This window comes from Lissotriton helveticus, chromosome 7 (assembly GCF_964261635.1).
Source record: "Lissotriton helveticus chromosome 7, aLisHel1.1, whole genome shotgun sequence".
In the NCBI taxonomy this organism is placed as follows: Eukaryota; Metazoa; Chordata; class Amphibia; order Caudata; family Salamandridae; genus Lissotriton; species Lissotriton helveticus.
This window is the reverse complement of record NC_136068.1, coordinates 1,260,076,959-1,260,101,866: the sequence shown is the minus strand read 5'-3', so window position 1 is coordinate 1,260,101,866 and position 24,908 is coordinate 1,260,076,959. Positions and strand designations below refer to the sequence as shown.

Here is a 24,908-nt window from a genome sequence, read left to right as displayed (position 1 = left end):
TGTTCTACATTAGCTGAGAGATATAGGCCGTTGCAGTAATCCAATCTGCTTATGATGAGGGTCTGAATGAGAGTTTTCCTATGGCTTTCGGGTAGGAAAGGAAAAGCACGTCTCAAAAGCCCCACCACATGGAGGCAGGCACCCGCCACTTGCGTGGTGTGCTCCTTAAGCAGGAGTGCCTGATCTAATTTGACGCCGAGATTTTTTGCTGTTTGTTTAGGGTTGGGTACGGGGCCCAACTCCAGAGGCCACCACTGCGGGGACCAAAGAAGGGTCGCCCCTCCAAACAGCATGACCTCGGTTTTTGATACGTTGCACTGAAGAAAGTTTTTTGACATCCAGCGTGCTACTGCCCTCATCCCATCAGCAAATGAAGACTGAATTGCCGGTGTTAGGGTCTGGAAAGGGAAGAGCAGCTGGGTGTCATCGGCGTACGATACAGGGGTAAATCCAAAAGATCTTATCAGATTAGCTAAAGGGGCCACATAAATGTTAAACAGCGTGGGGCTGAGGCACGAGCCCTGTGGCACTCCTTTTGCTAGTTCTCTCGATGGTGAGGAATGAGAGCCCAGTCTGACGCCTTGTGTTCGGTCTGAGAGGAAGCTATGCAGCCATAACAAGGCTGTGCCTCCCACCCCCACATCTCTCAGTCTTTCAAGTAGGAGATCATGTGATACCGTGTCGAAGGCAGCGGACAGGTCTAACAGCACTAGAATCACCGACTCCCCCCTGTCCAGTGACATCCTGATGTTGTCGGTCACGGAGAGGAGGGCAGATTCAGTGCTGTGGTTGGGCCTGAAACCAGATTGGGATAGGTCCAGGCCCTCCGCTGCCTCGATGTAGTTCGACAGGTGGGTATTTACATGCTTCTCGGTGAGTTTACTGAGATAGGGTAGGAGGGATATGGGTCGCAGATTAGATAAATCCGACCAGGGGAGTGTGGTATTTTTCCTGATTGGATTTACGACTGCTTGTTTCCACTCAGACGGTACCTGCCCTTCGCTGAGGGATTTATTTAGTATAGTTTGTATGAATGGACCTAGGAAGGGGCAGAGAGTGGACATCATTCTTGCAGGTATGAGGTCGTTAGGAGAGCCAGATTTTATGTGGTTTATTAGGGGGGGGAGATCGGTATCAGATATTGGGGGAAAAGTAAGTAGCGATACTGTTCTTTGCTGTGAGGTCGTCCTAGTAGCGCTGACATTGGGGGCATGTCTGCCACTGTTAGTGAGGGTGGCATTCAGGATTTTGTCATAAATTATGTTAATTTTGCTCTCGAAGTACATGGATATCTCTTCGCAGAGTGGCAGAGAAAAATCGTCTGCGCTAGCACATGCAGTTGGTTTCACAAAGGATTCAAGAATTTTATATAATTCCTTCGAGGAGTTGCCTGCCTCTGAAATCTGCTGGGCCAAACTATTCTTGCGGGCTTTTCTGATATTTTTGTAGTATGTGGATTGGGCCTCGGAGAAGGCTATCCTATCTACGTTGAGGTGTGACTTCCTCCACTTCTTTTCCAATCTTCTACACCCTTGCTTCTCACTTCTTAGTACTTCTGTGTACCATTTCTCCTTCTTGTGGGTGGGGAATTGTTTGTGGAGTTTGAGGGGTGCTAGCTTGTCTATTGCCTTTGTTAGAGAACCCTTGAATTTGATTAGGGTATCTTCTACTTTGTCTGTATCAAGGGATGTGGGTATTTCCCAAACCTTCTGTAGTCCTTCTATGGTGACTTTATGCCATTGACGTCGCCATATGGGAGGAAGGGTTTTATGAGGTATCAGTTTATTTTTTGTTGGAAGGTGAAACTCCAGCAGATAGTGATCTGTCCAATCTAACTGAGTGGTGACTATACCAGACATAGTGGAGCAATTAGAAAAAAGTAAATCCAGAAGGTGACCCCCTTCATGAGTGGGGTCCGAATTATGAAGTTGGAGTCCAAGGGTGGACATGTCTTGAAGCAGGGACATGGATTCATTCAATTCAGGGTTATCTGCATGTATATTGAAGTCGCCAAGGAGGACAAAATCTTCCTTGGCTCTAATGTAAGGTGTCAATGATTCCATAAGGGAAAGAGAGAACCCTGCATTAGGCCCCGGTGGGCGGTAAATGAGTGCACCTTTCTTGGCGATTTTAGTGGAGAGATTAATCCTGAAGATTATAAATTCAATAGTTGGACTACACTTTTCCTCAATAATAGTTACTTTCAGGTGCTCTTTATGTATGATGGCTAGGCCGCCTCCTATTTTAATGGGTCGGTCCATGTGTAAGAGCTTATACCCTGAGGGGATTGCGATCGTAATGGCGGGGGTTGTGTGGGGTTTGAGCCAAGTTTCCGTCAGGAAACACAGATCAGGCTGAGAAGTGTGGATTAGATCCCATATCTGTAGTTGATGTTTTGGCATAGATCGTACGTTTAGCAGGAAACATTGTAAATCGTTTTTATATTGAGTAGGCTGTGGCATCTTACAATCTGGTTGAGATTGAGTGTTAGCTTGGAAGTGGCATAGTTTACATGAGAAGGGACCCTCTGGATATGTCCAGTTCACATTTTTGCAGCATAGTGGAAGAGCTGGTTTAAGGGCCAATAGGTCTGTGGTGGAGTACCTGATGGGTCTCTGTGCGGCATGTGTTGCGGGCATAGCCTCTGGCTCCTGGCGCCGTCCTGGCGCGGACGGGCGCAGACGGGCAGGTCTTTGGCTTGTCTTAGGCGCCGACTAAGGCGCCCCGCTGCGCGCAACCGCTGCGCGCTAGACCCGACGAGGGGCTAAATAGCCCTCAGAAGACAGCAGCTAGAACGCTGACTGCTCGACTTCCTGTGGGTGTCTGGCTCTTGCCTGCCCCGCCCTCCGCACAACGGTATTGGCTACCGAGTCGGACCGGGGCGGGCAGGCTGGATTATTGAGCACAGACAGAAAATGTGACCCTTAGCAGCTTTAGGCAGAGTGCAAATAGCAAAACAGGTGAATACAAGTTAAAATTAATAGTCAATTTCAACAGCTATCCGCCGCTAGTGCAAAGTGCAAGGTGCTGGGTAAGTTAAAATGTCGTTTTCTAAAATTCGTAATCAATTTTAAAAACTGTGCGTTTTAAAATCCAGGGAGTAATGCAGCAATAATCTTACAGAGCATCCGCTCAAAAAGCTAGTAGGCGTCAAGCGGGGTCAGGACAAGCTGCCACCTCGTCCCTTACCGCAAATGAATCGTGCCTCCTCGCCGCCTAAATAGCCCTCAGAAGACAGCAGCTAGAACGCTGACTGCTCGACTTCCTGTGGGTGTCTGGCTCTTGCCTGCCCCGCCCTCCGCACAACGGTATTGGCTACCGAGTCGGACCGGGGCGGGCAGGCTGGATTATTGAGCACAGACAGAAAATGTGACCCTTAGCAGCTTTAGGCAGAGTGCAAATAGCAAAACAGGTGAATACAAGTTAAAATTAATAGTCAATTTCAACAGCTATCCGCCGCTAGTGCAAAGTGCAAGGTGCTGGGTAAGTTAAAATGTCGTTTTCTAAAATTCGTAATCAATTTTAAAAACTGTGCGTTTTAAAATCCAGGGAGTAATGCAGCAATAATCTTACAGAGCATCCGCTCAAAAAGCTAGTAGGCGTCAAGCGGGGTCAGGACAAGCTGCCACCTCGTCCCTTACCGCAAATGAATCGTGCCTCCTCGCCGCCTAAATAGCCCTCAGAAGACAGCAGCTAGAACGCTGACTGCTCGACTTCCTGTGGGTGTCTGGCTCTTGCCTGCCCCGCCCTCCGCACAACGGTATTGGCTACCGAGTCGGACCGGGGCGGGCAGGCTGGATTATTGAGCACAGACAGAAAATGTGACCCTTAGCAGCTTTAGGCAGAGTGCAAATAGCAAAACAGGTGAATACAAGTTAAAATTAATAGTCAATTTCAACAGCTATCCGCCGCTAGTGCAAAGTGCAAGGTGCTGGGTAAGTTAAAATGTCGTTTTCTAAAATTCGTAATCAATTTTAAAAACTGTGCGTTTTAAAATCCAGGGAGTAATGCAGCAATAATCTTACAGAGCATCCGCTCAAAAAGCTAGTAGGCGTCAAGCGGGGTCAGGACAAGCTGCCACCTCGTCCCTTACCGCAAATGAATCGTGCCTCCTCGCCGCCTAAATAGCCCTCAGAAGACAGCAGCTAGAACGCTGACTGCTCGACTTCCTGTGGGTGTCTGGCTCTTGCCTGCCCCGCCCTCCGCACAACGGTATTGGCTACCGAGTCGGACCGGGGCGGGCAGGCTGGATTATTGAGCACAGACAGAAAATGTGACCCTTAGCAGCTTTAGGCAGAGTGCAAATAGCAAAACAGGTGAACACAAGTTAAAATTAATAGTCAATTTCAACAGCTATCCGCCGCTAGTGCAAAGTGCAAGGTGCTGGGTAAGTTAAAATGTCGTTTTCTAAAATTCGTAATCAATTTTAAAAACTGTGCGTTTTAAAATCCAGGGAGTAATGCAGCAATAATCTTACAGAGCATCCGCTCAAAAAGCTAGTAGGCGTCAAGCGGGGTCAGGACAAGCTGCCACCTCGTCCCTTACCGCAAATGAATCGTGCCTCCTCGCCGCCTAAATAGCCCTCAGAAGACAGCAGCTAGAACGCTGACTGCTCGACTTCCTGTGGGTGTCTGGCTCTTGCCTGCCCCGCCCTCCGCACAACGGTATTGGCTACCGAGTCGGACCGGGGCGGGCAGGCTGGATTATTGAGCACAGACAGAAAATGTGACCCTTAGCAGCTTTAGGCAGAGTGCAAATAGCAAAACAGGTGAATACAAGTTAAAATTAATAGTCAATTTCAACAGCTATCCGCCGCTAGTGCAAAGTGCAAGGTGCTGGGTAAGTTAAAATGTCGTTTTCTAAAATTCGTAATCAATTTTAAAAACTGTGCGTTTTAAAATCCAGGGAGTAATGCAGCAATAATCTTACAGAGCATCCGCTCAAAAAGCTAGTAGGCGTCAAGCGGGGTCAGGACAAGCTGCCACCTCGTCCCTTACCGCAAATGAATCGTGCCTCCTCGCCGCCTAAATAGCCCTCAGAAGACAGCAGCTAGAACGCTGACTGCTCGACTTCCTGTGGGTGTCTGGCTCTTGCCTGCCCCGCCCTCCGCACAACGGTATTGGCTACCGAGTCGGACCGGGGCGGGCAGGCTGGATTATTGAGCACAGACAGAAAATGTGACCCTTAGCAGCTTTAGGCAGAGTGCAAATAGCAAAACAGGTGAATACAAGTTAAAATTAATAGTCAATTTCAACAGCTATCCGCCGCTAGTGCAAAGTGCAAGGTGCTGGGTAAGTTAAAATGTCGTTTTCTAAAATTCGTAATCAATTTTAAAAACTGTGCGTTTTAAAATCCAGGGAGTAATGCAGCAATAATCTTACAGAGCATCCGCTCAAAAAGCTAGTAGGCGTCAAGCGGGGTCAGGACAAGCTGCCACCTCGTCCCTTACCGCATAGTTCAGGTGGCTGATACAAGGGCTTGCGTGATGGTTCATCTGGTGGAGATTGGGAGCCACTTGAAAATCTTACGGAGCATGTGGAGGGTGAAGAATCAGGCAGAGGAGACTGCTTTGATCTAGTTCTTCATGTTGAGTTTGTTTTTAAGGATGATACAGAGGTTTCGAGCTTGGTCCGAGGGGGTGGCGGGGTTCCCAGGTCAGCAGGCCACCAGCGGTCATCCCACATTGAGGCAGTGTTCCCAAAGATTGGAACCTCTGTTTTGTCTGTGTTGAGGCTGAGTCAATTGTCCTTTATCTAGTAAGCGACGTTGGTTATGCACAGGTAGAAGTTGGGCTTCACCAAGACGTGGTCTTTGGATAGCGAGAGGATGAGCTGGGTGTTATCTGGGTAGGAGATGATGTTAAGTCTGTGGTTTCTGACAGTGTTGGAAAAGGGGGTCATATAGGCGTAGAAGATGGTGTGGCTAAGGAATGCCGCAGATTGTGTCCTTGGGCTTCGAGAAATGGAATGTTAGTGCAGTTGTTGGTAGTAATAGGTTTTTGTAATTCCATACAAAATACAGCCCAGTTTTAGCTTCTCTGGCAAAGCCCAGACTTCATAATACCAATTTACCAATATGAGACCGGAAACTTGGTTGACCGTAACCCGCAAACCACCTGCACATTGCCGGGGATGGTGTATTCTCTGCAATGATCAGTCCTGTGAGAATTATAGAATTATTTGTTGTGACTTTTCGCTACTTATTTCACCATGAATGGACGCACACAATGATGCACATCGCATACTTTCAGACTTATTTAAAGCAGTGTCTTAATTTAAAGGAAATAGTGTGCATAGTTGTATTTCTAAAAGCAAGCTATGTAGTGGCACAGAAAACAATTAACAGAATAATAAAAATAATTGCAATGGTTATTTCAAATGTTTCATGTCATAAATGACAGGATCAGTATGTGTTCACTAACCCCTCCCTTCTAGCTCTTCGCTAAGCTGACTTAACACCATAAGTGCTTGCCTGAACAATGCACAGCAGTAAGCATGCAAACACTCATGTATTCCTTCTCTAGAACTCCCTTGCTCCCTCTCCTGCCCCCACTGGTCCCAGTCATCAACGGTTGCTGTAGGGGCCCCCACCAGTACAGGCCGCCTCGCTACCCCCTCTGCTAGCGGGGGCTTTATGGTGGAGACTCCACTTCTGATGGATCGGATGAGCTATCTGTTAGTCTATGGTGGGCTCTGCATTGCCCCCAGATATTTTCAAATTTCCCGGGGTAGCCTCTGCTCTCATAGACCACTCTCTCTTCCTCCATACATCTGTTCATTCCCTCTTAACTCATATCCCTTGTTGAAGTGTGTTCCCTCCTCCACAGTCCAGCTTTGTCCCCTTTTTCCAAAGCAAAACCCAGCATACAGAACAAAAATGTGTTTCCTGGGGATGTCTGTGTCATTGTGTATGCATAGTATAATTAGTTGGGTTGTCTTAGGAATGACCATCTCCACCACAGCCTCCAATTCAGTGAAAAGGGATCCCCAATACACGTCCACTTTCGAGCGGCGCCAAATCGTATGTAGGAACGTGCCCCCCACCAAGCCACACCTGGGGATCTCTGCTCTCCCCATTTTGTGTAGTCAGAACATACTGTAGGATGCCTTTTGGAAGATGCTGAATTGGATCAGTTGCAGTCTGGCTTTGATAGCAACTTCCCTGGGGTGTACTGTGGCCGCCTCCCAATCACTATCCTCCAGGTTTCCCACATCGACCTCCCATTTCTCCAATAGGTTCCCCAGGTTATCCAGTATGTAGTTAAGACTGGTGTGATATAACTGGGATACTGCTGTATGGGTGATCGCGCTTTCAAGCAGCCTATGTTCTGGAGGTCCATCTCCAGGACCCTTTCTTTCCTTAGTGCATGTGTCAGGTGCAAATATCTAAACTGTTGAGTATCGGATAAGGTGTATTCTTGCTTTAATAACTCAAATGACTTATACTCCCTGTCCGCCAGCACAACCCATAATGTTTCTAGCCCAATCTGTTCCCACCAGTAAAAGCCAGTGAGTTTGCCTGTATCGATTTAGTATTATTCCCTTCCATAAGTGCTGGCCAAGGTAATCTTCCCTTTCTAATCCACAGCTTGGTGGCTTGGGTAAGTGTTTCCTGTCTTGATTCCTGTAGATGTAATGGACACGGGATGCTGATCTCATCGCCTCGCTTTCTATCATATAAGCTGATTTCCCCAAGCGGATGGTTTCCCCAATCATTAATAATGTGCAACTGTGTAGCTCTACGAAATGCCCGCATGTCGAGAAGCGCAAGGCCCCCGTTGCAGACTGACCTGTACAACGTCCTCAGAGCTGTTCTCAAGGTGCCCCATCTAACTAATTTGTCAAAGTGTTTTCAGGGATGTTGTATGGGGTGTTTTGCTGTGCTTAGAGCAGCTTGGGCAGAGCAATCATTTTGTAGACGGCGGCCCTGCCCATAGTTGTGATGGCGAGTTTATGCCATCGTTCCTCGTATCAATACTCAAGTATTTAAAGCCTTTCCTCATCAGTCTGAAGTCACCTTTCACTGACCCCAGGTCCTCAAAGTCTCCTGGTTAGTATAATATGTATTTCTCCCAATCTATATGGTACCCGAGGATGTCTCGAAAGCACAGAACACAGACAGTACAGCTGGGATTGACACATCTGGGTCTGCTAGGTACACCCGAGCACCGTTGGCATATAAAGATATTTTTTGTGGATCCTCCAATATCTGGAGAAAGCCCACTATGCCCGTTATGCAGCATAGCCAGCTGCCCAGTTTGGGCTTTAGACTTAATGCAAACAGGAGCGGTGACAGTGGACCACTGTGTCTTGTGCCGTTCCCTAAGGCAAATGTCTCTGGGACCATCCTGTTCATCTTCACCGCCCCAGTAGGTGCCTTATACTGAAGGGCTACCCAGTTACAAAACTTGGGGCCAAATCAAAACTGCCTCAGGGTCTTGAGTAAGTAGAGCCAGTCTATGGAGTCAAAAGCTTTTTCTGCATCTAAAAAAACACTTCATCGCCATGGGGTCTCTATCAGCCTATCCAGCCACAACTGTAACTATCTATGGTTCAGTCTCCTGCCACCTTTCTGCATGAAACCTGTTTAGTGGGCGTGGATCACGGCGGATATCACCCCGGCCAATCTTTTCTCCAGGATAGTAGCTAGGATTTTGCTCTTGTTACTTAACAATGAGATGGGTCTCTATGAGGGGCATAGATTGGTTGTTTTTTACCCTTCCCGTGGATATCTACAATAATTGCGTGATTGTGTCTGGGGGAAGGTTCCCTTTGTCTTGTGCAGCTCCAAACAGGTTTAGCAAAGCGGGTGGAGAAGGGCAGCCAGTCGCTTATATAACACAGTTTGACCAGCAACGGCCAGTGGTCTGATACCCCTCAGGCCAAATATTGAGCGTCCTTCGCCTAGCTCCAGGGAGGAACGAGTATTGTTTATCTTGTGGGTGAAGGAACCTCCAAACATTCCTGAGACCCATTGCATGGGGTAAACATGCTAGTGCTGTGGGTGTTGTAGATTGTGTCGGCTGGGGCACATATCTGTCTAATTCAAAATCCATAATTTAGTTGAAATCTCGTCCAATATGTGTCGCTCGCTACTCGCGTCTATAAGAATGGAGCCCAGTGCCTCCAGTGCTCATTTCTGAAGTCTCGGGGGACGTACACATTAACAATCAGGACATCTTTCCTTTACCACCTGCCACATAACAACCCTCTGGATCTACCCATTTTTTCTCAACCTGCAAAGGGGGGATATTCTTGACTGGGATTGCTACTCCCCGAGAGCCCCTTGTGAATCCTGCATGAGCCAGCTCTACATATTTAGCCCATTACAGGCAACAGCAAGCTTTTCCCAGTGGGTTTGTCTCCTGCAATTGTATTAGATCGGGGAGTGTCTACGGATATATTGTGTTGTGACCCCTCTTTTGATTTTACAGCCCAGTCTGTTTACAGACTGACAATGAGTCAAGATGTTGTAGATTCATCCATGTTCTTGTCTGTGCAGCACTGTGTGCTGTACCTGGTACTTCTAGGCGCCTTTCCCTCTTTCTTGCCATGGTATGCCTGTATGACCACATGTCCTGCTGTGCCCAACTGTGAACAACCGATGCTGACAAAACCAGCAGTTCACCCACCCCACTTTTCCCTGACCTGGTTTTTCAACTACCCATTTCCCCAACTTGTGAAAGGTCAGTCACAGCCGCCTTAACATCTCTTCAGAAGCCCCCTTCTCACAGCTGGAGTTAGGCGCTCTTTACCTGCAACACTCAACTCCCGTTCATTGCTTGAAGCATATTGTTATACGGCGCTGCATAGTCATTTGTACGAGGCCCCTGTTTTGACTTCCGTACATTAAAAATTAGTTGGTTTGTTGCCAATGTCTGTGTCTCAGGAATGTTCTTCTGTTGCACCTCTAGGGAGGCCGGGCCACTTTCCTTTGTCCTGGGGCCACGAATAGCCCAGGTGACCTCTACACATTTTGCACCTAACCAAACCCTCCCTCCCCACATTCCACTTCTGTTCCATGCCCGAAGCGCCACGGGGAGAAGTGTTGGATCCCTTCAGTCGCCCTGGGGGTTGCTCCTCTAGCCACTTCCACGGTTGGTAGGTGTGGTCAAGTAAGAAGGCCTTACCATGGAAAACTACTTTTAGCATGCCCGGGTATAGCAATGTATAGTTTATGTCCATTGCTCACAGTTTGTGTTTTACTGATTCGTACATTTTTCTGTTGTTACACCATTTTAGTGTAGTCTGGGAATATAGGGATCTGTCTGTATTCATGATTAACCTTCCCTAATTCCCTAACCATACATAATACCAAGTTTCTATCATGATAGTTCAAGAAAGAGGCAATCACCGGCCTTGGGGGTGCTCCCTGTGGAGGTTACTGCTAGGGCCCTGTGATCCCTTCCCACCAGAAAACACAGCAAAAGGAAGGCATCCATCATTTCCACTGCAGGGTCCGGGCGCCAACTGAAGAAGCTAGGATATTGGTCATTGAGTCATGACGCAAAGAGGTCCACTTGGCATGGGCCCCACCGGATAATCAAGTTCTCAAAAGAGAAGGATCCAGCTTCCAGGCACTGTAGTCCTCTAGATGTCTGGAGTGTCCGTCTGCTGACTGATTGAGTTTCCCCGGCAGATATTCCGCCACCACCGACAACTTGTAATCCAGGCAGTAGTTCCAAAAGCCCCAGGCCAAATCTGCCAGAACCTTGTGCCTTCTACGCAATTGATAGATCTTACCTCTGAAATGTTGTCCATCTTCAACAAGATGGTGCATGACACCCTGTTGGCCGCCAGACTCTGAATCGCAAATGATCCGGCAATGAGCTCCTGACACTTGATGTGGAGAGACTTCTCTTGCTTTGACCACGGTCCGCCAGTGGTAATATCTCCACATTGAGCGCCCCAACCTTGATGACTGGCATCCAATTTGATCACCAAATTTAGAGCCGATCCAAAAACGGCCCTGCAGTTTTAGGCCTGCATATGATCGAGCCAGCATTGATGCTCCATCTGAGTTTCTGTGGAAAGAGAAATCTACAACAGGCCTCTACTGAGGTGTGTTGTAGGGCCCGGGCATGCATGGGACCCTGAAAGATCGCTTGGATCGATAAGGATAGAAGGCCTGCAATCCGAACCAGATGTCGGAGGGATAACATTTCCTGTTGTAGTGTTTTGTGCAACTCCCAACTAATCAAGAGCATCTTCTTTTGGGTTAGCCTGAGGCACTGGTACATTGTGTCGATCTCGAACCCCAGAAAGGTCATCACCTTTGCCGGAACAAAGTAAGACTTCGGATCATTCAGTATAAAGCACTGGTCTAGTATCAAAGACCGAGTCATCCGAAGCTGCGAGAGTAAATCAGATTTTTCCTGGTGCATCAAAAGGATGTCGTCCAGGTACACTATTGGTCGCACTCTCCTTGCCCATAGCCATTCCATACCCGGCCTCAACACCTTGGGGAAGCACCAGGGTGCCAAAGACAGGCTGAACGGCAGCCATGTGAACTCAAGGATATGGTCTTCCCACTCAAAATTTAGGAACATGTCTGTGGGCAGAAAATATCAGGATAGTGAGGAAGGCATCCTTCGGATCGAGCCGTACCAAACAGTCTTTGGGCAGCAGAACATCCCTCAGGAGGTGGATGCCCTCCATCTTGAAATGACGGTATACCACTCATTGATTGAAATCTCAAAGATTTATAGCTGGTCGGAATCCTTTGTCCTTTTTCACAAACAGAAAAATATTGCTCAAGAAGCCCCTTTCTTGAGAAGGTCCTTCACCTCTTTGCTTACCACCTGTGTACCTTCCTGCGAGAAGACTAAAGGGCAGGGTTGGGAATGCTGGTGGGCTCTGCCGTAAAATTCTAAGTGAAAGCCCTTCATGGTTTAAGGCACCCATTATAACCTTACCCAGGCCCCTAGTAGGGAAGAAGGGATATTGCTTACCGGTGGTGACATCTGGCCACCACTTCCTCTGCCATGACCTCCCCAGGGATGGAACCCTCCGAATTTCTTGTGGTCTTCCCACTGGATAGAACATCATGTTTGCAGTCCATGGGAGTTGTAGCTGTATGAGCGCCTGTAGGAGTGCCTCCTTCCTCTTCCGGCCCCTTCAAAAATCTGCTGTCTGAAAACCTTCTTGATGGTCTGTTGGGCCTTTTCCAGAGATAAGGTATACACAAAGTATGACAACTCCTTGATAAACGGTTCTCCGAAGAGACCCCCATTTGCCATCGGTGGCCAATTCACCTAGCCTTGGTTCATTTTTTAACAAAAATGAACGGTGAGGCTCCATCAATAAAGCGCAATTCGCATTACCCAAGAAAAACAAAGGACCCACTGAGCTTAATCTGATAGGATCGATCATCGGGGCGGACTCACAGGCATTTTCCGCCATGTCCACTATTTTAGTAATCGGCTCCAAGACATCTAATACCTTATCCTGACAGGAATGCCCAGAACGGTCCAGGCCCTTCTTATGGTTTATGACGGTGATGAAAGTTATCTTGGCATAGATGTATGGGGTACTTGCCACCTTATTGGCTTATGAGGGCCTGGGGTATTCCACCCTCAGGCATCCCCACACCTCCTGCTCCATGGGTTTCCTGATGAGGCTGGCCACATAGTACGCTACCTTTGGTGCTGGTACTCAGTCCGCGGAGCGTGGTGATAGATGTCTTCTGGGTTCAGCATGTCTGGTATCCCCTCAGAGTTCTGTTCATCTGAGTACTCCAGTCTGGCTTTCTTGGTTCCACCGTGTGGCTTTGGGTTCTTTTTCCCCCTGTGACTCCTATTGTTTTGCGATGTCCACCTTCTGGCCGCCAAGGTCATTTCAGACCTGGTTCCTCGCCCGAATCCCGATCAGGAGTATCAGAGTGGTCCCCACTATTATCATCTGCTCCCTGACGGGGGCAGGAATTGTCATAGGGGGTGTAATCAGGCTGGGAATCATCTTGCACCTCCTGTGTGTCTAAACACCTTTTTAGGAAAGCCTGGTGCAACCTCTCGAAGGCATATGAAGTAGTGGTCTGTCTAACAGGTACATTCTGTCTGGTCTTGCCTTGCCCTTAGGTCCCCCTTCATGCCTGAAGGAGGCTCAAGCCTCCGGCCTTCACCAGATGGGGTACCACGCTGCACCTCATCGTCAATTCAATAATGCACTGGCTAAGGTGGTTGTAGGGCCGAAGAGACTGCCCCCTCTAGGGATGCATCTATGTCATCCACTAACTCCTCATGAATAGTGAAGCAGAGACTTCTCCTCCTCCACAGATTGTCAATAGGGATCAAACTCACCCGCCATAATTGATCATGTGAAAGGTAGAGGTCAATATTGCTGGAATATGGGTGAAGGTATCTGTAATCCCTTCCTAGTTGGGCCAGTGAAAATTTGCCTTAGCAAATATTTGTATTCTACACGGCCTCTAAATATACGGGCCTTTGAGAAGAGAATCGCTGGACAAACCGCTTATCTGAGCAGTTAAATTGTTTAGGTTAGGTTAAACTATTCCAGAATGTGAGGAATACCGTCCTCTTGCTGCGTCTCACGTGCTCACTGCAGTGACCGCACCACCCAGGCAGAGAGGGGAAACTGTCCAGAGTAGCGAGGAATCCCAGGAGGGACGCGACTCCTACCCGCAGGATGCATGCTGCACACCCCGAAAGGGGTGAAGTCACACCGCATGTCTCGTCGGTACGAGACACATTTCGCATGCAGATGAAGCCATTGCTATACACACTGTCGGTTGTCGTGTGGGCAGCAGTGCCTCCCTTTGAGCGCTAAACCAAGCTTCTTCATCAGTAAAGGGAGATGCATCAGAAAAGACCGGTAGGGAAGTCCGCCAACTGTGAGGACCACGTGCCCCCTAAAACTGACAAGTGGTGATCAAAAGTGGATAGATCGCGGTGCTCGCCTGCAATAACCATGGTGAAGAAAGAGGAAGTGCTGTTCCTTGATGTTGCTTATGTCGTGTCCAGGACAAGGGCACTAGGACCCTGGGACAGGACAGAGGCGAGGGGACACCGGACACCACATCCGGTCAAGGGGTGGGGACAGGGGACACTTGGCTGCTGGACCTCGGGGCGAGAGGTCAGGGCAATAGCACGCTGCACAAAGAAAATAAAGAAGCATTTAACCTACCCCATAGTGTCCTGTGTGGTTACTGGGGTTATACTGTGGATTTGTTGCATAGACTTATGGGATTTGTAGTCTTTGAATTTAATGTGTTGTTTAAGGCTGCTGAGTGGAATAAATGCAAGAGTGAAGCATAATCTGAGCCTCTGGTCCTGACGCGTGCATGCGTGTGTGTCTATATATACGTGAAAATATATATTTAATATTTGATGTGCTATCAAACTATTGTACAGACCCTCCAGGATTTCGCGATTTCGCGGTTTGCCGTGAAATCGGCACTTTTGCAAAAATGCCGGGATTTTTACAAAAGTGCCCGCGAAATCGGCACTTTTGTTAAAATGCTGTGATTTTTACAAAAGAGCCCGCAAAATCGGCACTTTTTTAAAAACGATTTCATAAGTTAATGTAAAAATGTTACATATTTCCAAATCCTAAAGGTGCAGTTTTCTCACTTATGTCTGACTCTCCTGATGAGGAGACCTGTTTTAGTAGCAACTCTTCCTGAATACCTAAACAGTTGTAACTTGCATCGATGCCCTTTTTGTATAGGTTGCACCTGCCATTAGTTAGACTTATTTTGTAACCGGGTCTAAAGCCTTTTGATGTGAATCTAGTCTAGACACGGGTTATATTTCTAGAAACAGAAAGGCCTTCCTGCGATTTCACAACCTGTCTATGATTCTTGGGAAATTATGCAGGGCTGTGGCTGAGTCGGCTGTGCACGGGGCACTGAGCCTCAAGGATGCATACTTAGAGAAGTTAGATGTGGGTTTAGATGAACATCCGCCATGAACACACATGTTGCGCCTCAGCACACATGCATACACGGTTTAGAATGGTTGTTTTTTACATTGTTTATGCTTTAAAAAAATATCATTATTGTTGTTTTTCTCCTTATTTCTCTGTTATGCCTACCGACTATGCTCAGTGCTTTATGTACTGGCAGCGAGGCCTGAGCATATTCTGCAGTGTATCTTGTTTGCTGAGCATGAGGAGCACATGGTCGACTTTCCCTCTCTATTGGACTTGTAAGAGATGAGGATTTTGTATATGCAAATAAAATCAATAAACATATTTACATAAAGAGGACCCTCACAGAAGTGTTGACAGAATTGAAGGCGTTAGAAACAAACTACAGGTGTCTGGGTAGCAGTTGGGATGGGATTTTCTGCTGTAGGTAGTTGACTTAGCATTATTGGTAGTGGACTTTTAGGCGCTACTTTGCGGCTTATCCTAATCATTGGTGTTTGTCATTTATCCAGTATTATGGGTGTCTTTCATAGATTCACATGCCTGAATCATTCCCCGTCGTCGAGATGGGAGTCCCCGGTACATAGAAAAGTAATGTCCTATAGACATACATAGAGAAAAGTAGGCCTAAGGGCCTTGCCTTAGTTGCCTATCTATGTCCTTTTGTAAAAAGGACCAAACTCTAGAAGGTAGCCAATCAGCTACCACCTCCCTCTAGAACCTTCCTGCCAGGAGCCTCAGTCTCTCAGATTTTCTACCGCACAGTGTGCTAGGGAGTCTCCACCTGAGCTCTCCTCAGATTTCCTGGATTTATCTCTTTTCCTTTTTCTTTTTGTTATCCCGAAGCTGCACACGCCACGCAGAAGAGGCTCTCTGAACACCGAGCTGCTCTGTCAGCACCTGCTCTAGTCATCAAGCCCGTACCCCTACTCTCTGCCTGAGCGTGCAGCCTCAACCAGTACCGAGTCGCCGCATCAGCGTTCCATTTTACAAGCCCGGCTTGCAACTTAACATCTATCCCGTCTCGCCAGCTTTACATACTTGTATCTTGAGCTTCTCACCAGTTGCAGCTTAGTGACTGAGCATCCACCTTGTGGGACAAAACTGGCTGACCTTTACTAATCTATAGCGGCCACTTCCCTTTGGAACTCTAATTACATCCAGGTTCCGGGTTCCGTCTAACAACCCATCGTAAATCACAGTATTTTTAAAGTTTCAACTCCAAATATAGGAACCACTGTGAACATCTTATTACAGCCAAGACGACGTAAAAATTGTGGACAGATTGACTACTACACGGATACTCTCATCAAATACCTAACATCAACCACACATGCTACAAGATGGTAGCGTCCTGAGGAAGGCACTTAGGTGTTGAAACGCGTAGACGAAAACCATCTCTTTTACAGATCGTTGGGAACATCCACATATAAAACAATACATCTGTTGATTTCCCAATGAAATGAAAAATATCTTTTTTATCAAATGTTCAAAAAATTCTTTTTATGTTATTGATCATATTTATGACCACTGTTTATCATTCTAATGAAATTAAATTTCTAAATGCCAACTTTTGTGCTTGTTTTTTGCTATTATTGTTTATTTTAATTGTTAGTGCTTGAACTGTACCAGCACATTTGTGTTGTCTTTTTGCCTGGGTAAGTTACCTTTTCACACTTTATCTCTTTTCCTCACAGAAATTGGATATTTTCTTCTACAAACAACAATGGCTGATCAACACAAGAAATTGCTTTTCAGAGCCTGTTCATCTTGCGGTAAGAAGAGACTGCACGTCGATGACAAGCATGAAACTTGCCTCTACTGTCTTTATCCTGATCATTCTCCAAAAGAATGTAGGATTTGTAGAACATTCTCTACTAAGACACTTAAAGACAGGGAAGGAAGACTGCTCCTCTGGTTGAGCAGACTCAAAACCAGAGATGATGTACTGTCTTCAGAGGAAGGCGAAATGGCTTCTGTTTCATCAAAACTGTCCTTGAAGAGGCCAAGGGGTGCTTCCCCTAGCCCTGTAGACGTTCCTCCTAAAAAGGCTTCCACAAAGTCTTCTGAGGTACAATCCGTCAAGTCTGCGAAGGAGGTTCCCACCTTCAGAAAGCCACCTCAGTCATCGATGACGAGTTCGTCAACGCTTTCTTCAAGAAAAACAGCATATGTCTCCACATCGACGACCACGGTGTCAACGACGATGGCGTCGTCAGCCTCTTCATCTACGACGACGATAACTCAATAGTCGACGGCGGGTAAGCCACTGTCATCGATTATACTTATAAAAAAGCAATCGACGTTGCTTAAAGTTCCGTCGACGACGAAACAAAAACCGTCGACGCATGCACCGACGACGAAGGCGCCATCGACATCTGGCGCACCGTCGACGAAGACATTGACGACGGTAAAGGCTTGGTCGACGTCGAAGACACCCTCGACGACCACACCGTCGACGACGAAGTCACCGTCGACGACCACACCGTCGACGACGAAGTCATTGTCGACGACCACACCGTCGACGACGAAGTCATTGTCGACGACCACACCGTCGACGACGAAGATACCGTCGATAATCACACCGTCGACGATCGAAAAACGATCAGCGACACCGACGACAACAACATAGTCGACGCCATGGAAAAAAATCTGAATTGATTCCACCAAAAAAGAATAATAAAAATCCTATTACGCCGGATCTAACATCCCCAAGTAGGGTGCAAAGATTACCCCCATCTTGTCTCCTACAGGATGATGAATCAGAAGATGACCAGTATGAACAAGCTACTAGTCCTTCAGATCTCATTGTCAAGTGCCAGAGCACAGATGAAGATGGAGATGATGTCGTTTTTACGGAGGAGACCGTACATACACAAGTCCAGACACAGGTCACTCCTATGGTCTGCCTTCCAGTATCTATAGTCTCAGATCTTCAATTCTTGATCGAAGACTACAAAAAACGATTTCCTGAATCGCCAACGGCCCCTTCAAAAGAGAAATCTCCAGCATCATCCAGAACGCACCCATCTCCAAAAACAAGACCACCACTTTTTGGTATTCCTCCGGAGAGAGAAGCGGTTCATAATGTTCAGTCCTCTGACGACGAGGGCGAGGAACCAGAAGAAGGGGAGGTACGGGATGAACTGTCCAATAACAGAGATGATGAGGATTATATCGCTCATTCTCCAGCCACACCTGAACCCCAAACTTCGGAATCACCACCAGTTGACATTGGCGGATTCCACAATTTGGTGGAAAGAGCAGCCACGAGATTCCACATGACAAGGGAATCACATGAAACAGACTGTTTCCTATACGATTTTAAAGATCCGATCAAAAAGACAGCCAGATCAATTCCCATAATTGATCACATATGGGAACATGGTCAGCAATTGATGCAAACACCAGCATCAGTCTCCATAGTGGTGCCCAGACTGGATAAGAAGTATAAGGCACCAACAACAACACCTACCTGCCTTAATGCACATCCCAAACCAGATTCTGTAGTCACCCAGGCGGCTCAAAAGAACTCTAGAAATCCGTCCTCTCCACTGGCAGCACCACCAGACAAGGAGGGCAGGAAACTAGATGGCATAGGCAAACGTTTTTCAACCACGTCAGCTATGACTATCAAAGTAGCCAACGCCATTGCGCTACTAGGGAGATACAACAGGCAATTGTGGGAAGACATAGTTCCATACCTGACAGAAATTCCTGAAGACTTAAAGGAGGAGGTCCAATCGCTCCTAAAGGAGGGACAAACGTCAGCATCAGAAATCATCGATTGCGCTGTAGATGTCGCAATGACAGGATTCAGACAACTGGCAGGTGCAGCAGTCTTGCGAAGACAAGGGTGGCTCAAAGCAACATCCTTCCGCCAAGAAGTCCAAAATAAGGTCCTAGACATGCCCTATGACAGACAACACCTATTTGGTGAGAAAATAGACGAGGCCCTACAGGCAATCAAAAAAGATACAGACACGGCACGAGCAACGGCAACAGCCGCAAGGTCGCCAAACCTCCTACGGAAGATCAAACTACAGAGGCAAAAACCAGAGGAAACCAGCAGGCGGACGCCAATGACCGTTTCCACCAGCCAGTCCCTCCACCATCACGTTCTTTCAAAATTGGAGGCAAATTAACACACTTCCTCCACAACTGGAGATCAATAACAACGGATCGGTGGGTGCTCCAATTAATCCAATACGGACACTCCATGGAATTCAGTTCAATCCCCCCGATAACTCCTCCTCGCAAGATTCAACACAGACACCTGCGATTAATCCTTCAAGAAATTTCAACAATGTTGAAGAAAGGAGCAATAGAGCGAGTCCCATCAGCTCAAAAAGGGAAGGGATTTTATTCCCGCTTCTTTCTAATACAACAGAAAAGGAAGAAATGGAGGCCCATATTAGATCTCAGGGCACTCAATACATTCTTGAAGAGCCAATCGTTTCGGATGGTGACCCTTCAGGAAATCTTGGGATCTCTAGAGGAAGGAGACTTTATGACGTCTTTAGACCTGCAAGATGCATATTACCACATCCCAATACACAGGCGCCACAAAAAATTCCTAAGATTCGCAGTAGCAGGGCAGCACTACCAATTCTGTGTCCTCCCATTCGGACTCAAATCGGCGCCTCGCATTTTCACTAAGTGTCTCTCTCCAGTGTCAGCTTTCCTACGTCAGCAAGGACACCAGGTCTTCCCCTACCTGGACGACTGGCTGGTGAAAGCACCATCTATGGCAGGCGCACAAATGTCTTCCAACGCCTGTCTCACTATTTTCAAACAGCTGGGCCTGACACTCAATCACGAGAAGTCAACCTTACAGTCCTCCAGAGTTATAACTTTTCTAGGGGCAACTCTGAATACAACATCTTCAAAAGCATTCCCATCAAAGGAACGGAAACACAAACTAATTACTCTGGCCACCGCAGTGACTTCGAGGAACACCTTCCGAGTACGTACTTTCAAGTCCCTCCTAGGGATGATGTCCTCGTGTATTCTACTCATTCCTCACTGTCGGCTCAGAATGCGCCCCCTCCAAGAGGCCTTGACCAAACAGTGTACTCAATGTACAGGCTCTTTCGAGGATCACATTGTGATTACTCAACAAATCACCAAAGCCTTACTCTGGTGGAGGACATCCACGAACCTATCGCAAGGACTAACGTTCCTGCTGCCTGCAATTCCACATGTCATCACTACAGATGCCTCTCTAGAAGGATGGGGAGCAGTCCTTCAAGAATTGCAAATCAGTGGCAAGTGGACAGACCAAGAGAGGAAACTCCACATCAACCTCCTAGAACTGAGGGCAGGTTTCCTGTCTCTCCAGGCCTTCCTCCAGCGCATCAAAGGCTCAGCAGTGCTTGTAAGAACGGACAACACGACAACAATGCACTACTTGAACAAGCAGGGAGGGACACGTTCGCTGACACTATCTCGCGAATCGCAAAAAATTTGGAACTGGCTAGTACTCCACAATATCAAGCTAACGGCAGAGTATGTCCCAGGCAAAGACAACGTCATAGCGGACGCTCTGAGCAGACAGAGGTCTCTGTCCCACGAATGGGAACTCAACCAAAAAGTTCTCAACGACATTTTCTCAAAATGGGGGAGACCGCAGATCGACCTCTTTGCCACCAGGGAGAATGACAAATGCCACAACTTCGCAAGCTGGCATCCCCAATCGCGGTCACTAGGAAATGCATTTTCCATCGCCTGGCGCAACGTGTTTGCGTACGCATTTCCGCCTTTTCCCCGGATAACAAGAGTCATTCGGAAAATGAAAACGGAGCGCTGCACACTGATTCTCATTGCCCCGTACTGGCCGAGGCAGCATTGGTTCACGGACCTTCGTCGCCTCTCAGTCCAACCATCAATCCATCTGGGCCAGCATCCATCCCTGCTCACGATGTCCTAAGGCCAAGTACTCCACCCGAATCTGAAATCTCTCAGATTATCGGCATGGCTCCTGAGTACCGAGAGTTCTACCAACTAAACATTCCGCAGGAGTGCAAGGATGTCCTAGCGAAGGCAAGAGCAGATAGCACAAACAAAACGTATTCCTTGAAATGGAAACGCTTTTGCGCTTGGTGTATGGACAAAGATCTCGATCCCCTTCGGGTCACTCCGGAGCAGCTCCTACCATATTTATTACACCTGGCACAATCGGGACTTGCCCATGCCTCTATCAGAGTTCATCTGGCAGCAATCTCCCGCTTTACAAGAACTTCAAAAGGACCCTCTCTCTGGTCCCACAGATTAATAAAGCAATTCCTTAAAGGGCTATACAGATCCTTTCCTCGGCCACGCAGAGTTCCACCAACATGGCACCTTAATGTGGTACTCAACCAATTAATGAAACATCCGTTTGAGCCCATCCATAGGGCTGATATCAAATACATTTCATGGAAAACAGCCCTACTTTTGGCTCTGACCTCAGCTAGACGGGTCAGCGAGCTACAAGCTCTTTCCATTCAAGATCCCTTCATGCAGTTCAAGGAAGATAGAGTGATTTTAAGAACTAATCCTCGCTTCATTCCTAAGGTCCCCTCGGACTTCCATTTAAATGAACCACTAGTCCTCCGATCATTCTTCCCAAATCCTAGTACTGCAGCTGAACGATCCCTTCACTCTTTGGACCTAAAGAGATGTCTTAAATTTTACCTGGATAAAACAAAACATTTCAGAAAAACAAATCAGCTTTTCATCGCTTTCAGCAGACCAAGAAAAGGCATGCCACTTTCCAAACAAAGCATTTCACGATGGATATCCTCTGCGGTACAGAGCAGGAATATCGCCGCAAAAATATCGCCTAACATAAATATCGCCGCAAAAATATCTACAGGAAGAAATATCGATGACAAAAATATCGTCTGACCAAAATATCGACAGACAGGTAAGTAATATCGTTAACATTAATATAGTTGTAATAAATATCGTTTACAAAAACATAGTTTACAATAATATCGTTTTTTAAATAATTATAAGTAATGTAGTGTTTTTAATGATTATTTTTAGTCAAAGTACTATTTTTAGTAGTATATTATTATTTAATAATGTATTTTCAGTTGAATTTAGTATTAATAGTTCCGTAGCGGGTTGTGGGTTTATAGGGGAGTAGGGTGGGAAGTAATTTAAATATAATGAAATAATACATTAATTAATGTTTTAAATGAATATAAATAGTGTAATAAATAATAGTTAATTAATTTCAATTAGTTAATTGAATAATAATTATGTAATTAATTATGTTAATTTTTTAATTATTTTTAGGTGTGTGTACAGGATTTTTTTAGTGAAAATGTTTTTGGGTAAAGGGGTATTTTTAGGGTTCAGGGTCAGTTTTCAGTTTTTGGGTAAAGGGGTATTTTTAGGGTTCAGGGTCAGTTTTCAGTTTTTGGGTAAAGGGGTATTTTTAGGGTTCAGGGTCAGTTTTTAGTTTTTGGGTAAAGGGGTATTTTTAGGGTTCAGGGTCAGTTTTCAGTTTTTGGGTAAAGGGGTATTTTTAGGGTTCAGGGTCAGTTTTCAGTTTTTGGGTAAAGGGGTATTTTTAGGGTTCAGGATCAGTTTTTAGTTTTTGGGTAAAGGGGTATTTTTAGGGTTCAGGGTCAGTTTTCAGTTTTTGGGTAAAGGGGTATTTTTAGGGTTCAGGGTCAGTTTTCAGTTTTTGGGTAAAGGGGTATTTTTAGGGTTCAGGGTCAGTTTTCAGTTTTTGGGTAAAGGGGTATTTTTAGGGTTCAGGATCAGTTTTTAGTTTTTGGGTAAAGGGGTATTTTTTGGGTTCAGGGTCAGTTTTCAGTTTTTGGGTAAAGGGGTTTTTAAATATAATGAAATAATAGATTAATTAATGTTTTAAATAAATATAAATAGTGTAATAAATAATAGTTAATTAATTTTAATTAGTTAATTGAATAATAATTATGTCATTAATTATGTTAATTTTTTAATTAATTTTAGGTGTGTGTACAGGATTTTTTTAGTGAAAATGTTTTTGGGTAAAGGGGTATTTTTAGGGTTCAGGGTCAGTTTTGGGTTTTTGGGTAAAGGGGTATTTTAATTATATATATGTATTATTGTTGTTATATAATGTAATGTGTAAAATTAATTTATATGTCCACATTTATTAATTTTATAATTAAAAAGTGTAGTAAATTTGTTTGAAATAGTTAAAAAATAAAAGTAATTTAATGTATTTTGTTAATAGTACTTATATTTATTTATTATTTAATGTAATTTTAATTATTTTAAAAAGTCGATATTTTTTACATCTATATTAATTACAACGATATTTTGGAGTCGATATTTATGTACTTACCTGTTTAAGTATAGGGTGTCGATATTTTTGTAAACGATATTTTTGCAACGATATTTATGTCAGCTATATTTTTGTTATCGATATTTTAACACCCTACCATCCTCTGCAATTGCCTTTTGCCATGACAAAGCCGGACGACCATTACACTCCAAAGTCCGAGCTCATTCCACAAGAGCTGTGTCCACATCAGCGGCCCTATTCGCTGGGGTGCCAATTCTGGACATTTGAAGGGCAGTGACCTGGAAGACGCCGCACACATTTACCAGGCACTACTGCCTGGATACGGAACTGATGCAGGATGCAGCTGTGGGCCAGGCTGTAGTTCGCCATCTATTTCAGTGAAATGAGCCTTCCTCCTTCCCACCATCCTTTGCTGGTATGCACATTTACTTCTTTATTACGTTTACTTGTTGATGGTTACTAGTCGTATGATATGTTTTATCTCAGACTGCTTATACTGTCCCATCACAAATGTGCATAATGTATTGCTTGCTACTCTGATTCAGGCATGTGAATCTATGAAAGACACCCATAATACTGGATAAGAAATGCGTTACTTACCTGTAACTGCAGTTATCCAGTATTGGTGTCTTTCATAGATTCACATGCAACCCTCCCGCCTCCCCCGGAAGGTCTCATCTCTCTCTCTATCATATATTACGCCTACCTAGCTTTGTGCGTACGAAAATCTGAGAGACTGAGGCTCCTGGCAGGAAGGTTCTAGAGGGAGGTGGTAGCTGATTGGCTACCTTCTAGAGTTTGGTCCTTTTTACAAAAGGACATAGATAGGCAACTAAGGCAAGGCCTTTAGGCCTACTTTTCTCTATGTATGTCTATAGGACATTACTTTTCTATGTACCGGGGACTCCCATCTCGACGACGGGGAATGATTCAGGCATGTGAATCTATGAAAGACACCAATACTGGATAACTGCAGTTACAGGTAGGTAACACATTTCTTATCTATTCACTATTGTGAAGGGATTGAAACATATGGGGACCAAGGAAAGCTCTGTTGAAGGAGAAAGGGGTACTAAGAGGAAGAGAGAAGAAGTTGATTTGGAAAATGAGCAGTGTACGTTTGATGATGAGGTGGAGGAGCTGAAGGATTTTAGACGTAAACAGCAAAAGATGCCTCATTTTTTTTATGCTGGTCTCAGAAATGTTGGTTGTTTGTGTAATGGCTATTCTAGCCAACACAGAAGGGAATGGTGCAAAATAAAGGATGGAATACACTTAATCTGATATCTTTATAACATGTGCCGAACAGCATAAAGTGCATTTTAGATTGCCTAGCTTTTCCATCACATGGGCACTTAGGTAAATTTGATGACCAAAACTTTGATTTAGGAAATTCAACAATGTGATGGATTATTTGGAAGAGTAGTCTAATCAAGTAAAATATATCCTGCTTGTGAGTCATGCTTGATTTTGAGTAAAATAAAGTGCTGCAAATATGCCGCTAAATTTCCATTATTGTGCCGCTAAATTTTCATTTTTGTGCAGCTAAATTTGCTAATCCATGCCACTATATCCTGGGGTGTCTGTAAAGCAAATGCTATATATTATGCATGTGCCTAAAACACTGGCTGGAACATTCGTTTATAAATTTAAAATGTGCACTTAAATGAATATATGAAATATAATTGGGGGAATAAGAGCAGAGAGATTCAAAGGTAATGTCAGTAATATGGTGA

General features: G+C 45.6%; 1 protein-coding gene across 7 annotated transcripts in view; it reads left to right on the top strand.

The window, feature by feature from the left end:
* Nucleotides 1–24,908, top strand: part of SPATA20 (spermatogenesis associated 20) — a 2,403,479-nt gene that overhangs the window by 463,945 nt on the left and 1,914,626 nt on the right. The window lies entirely within an intron of this gene.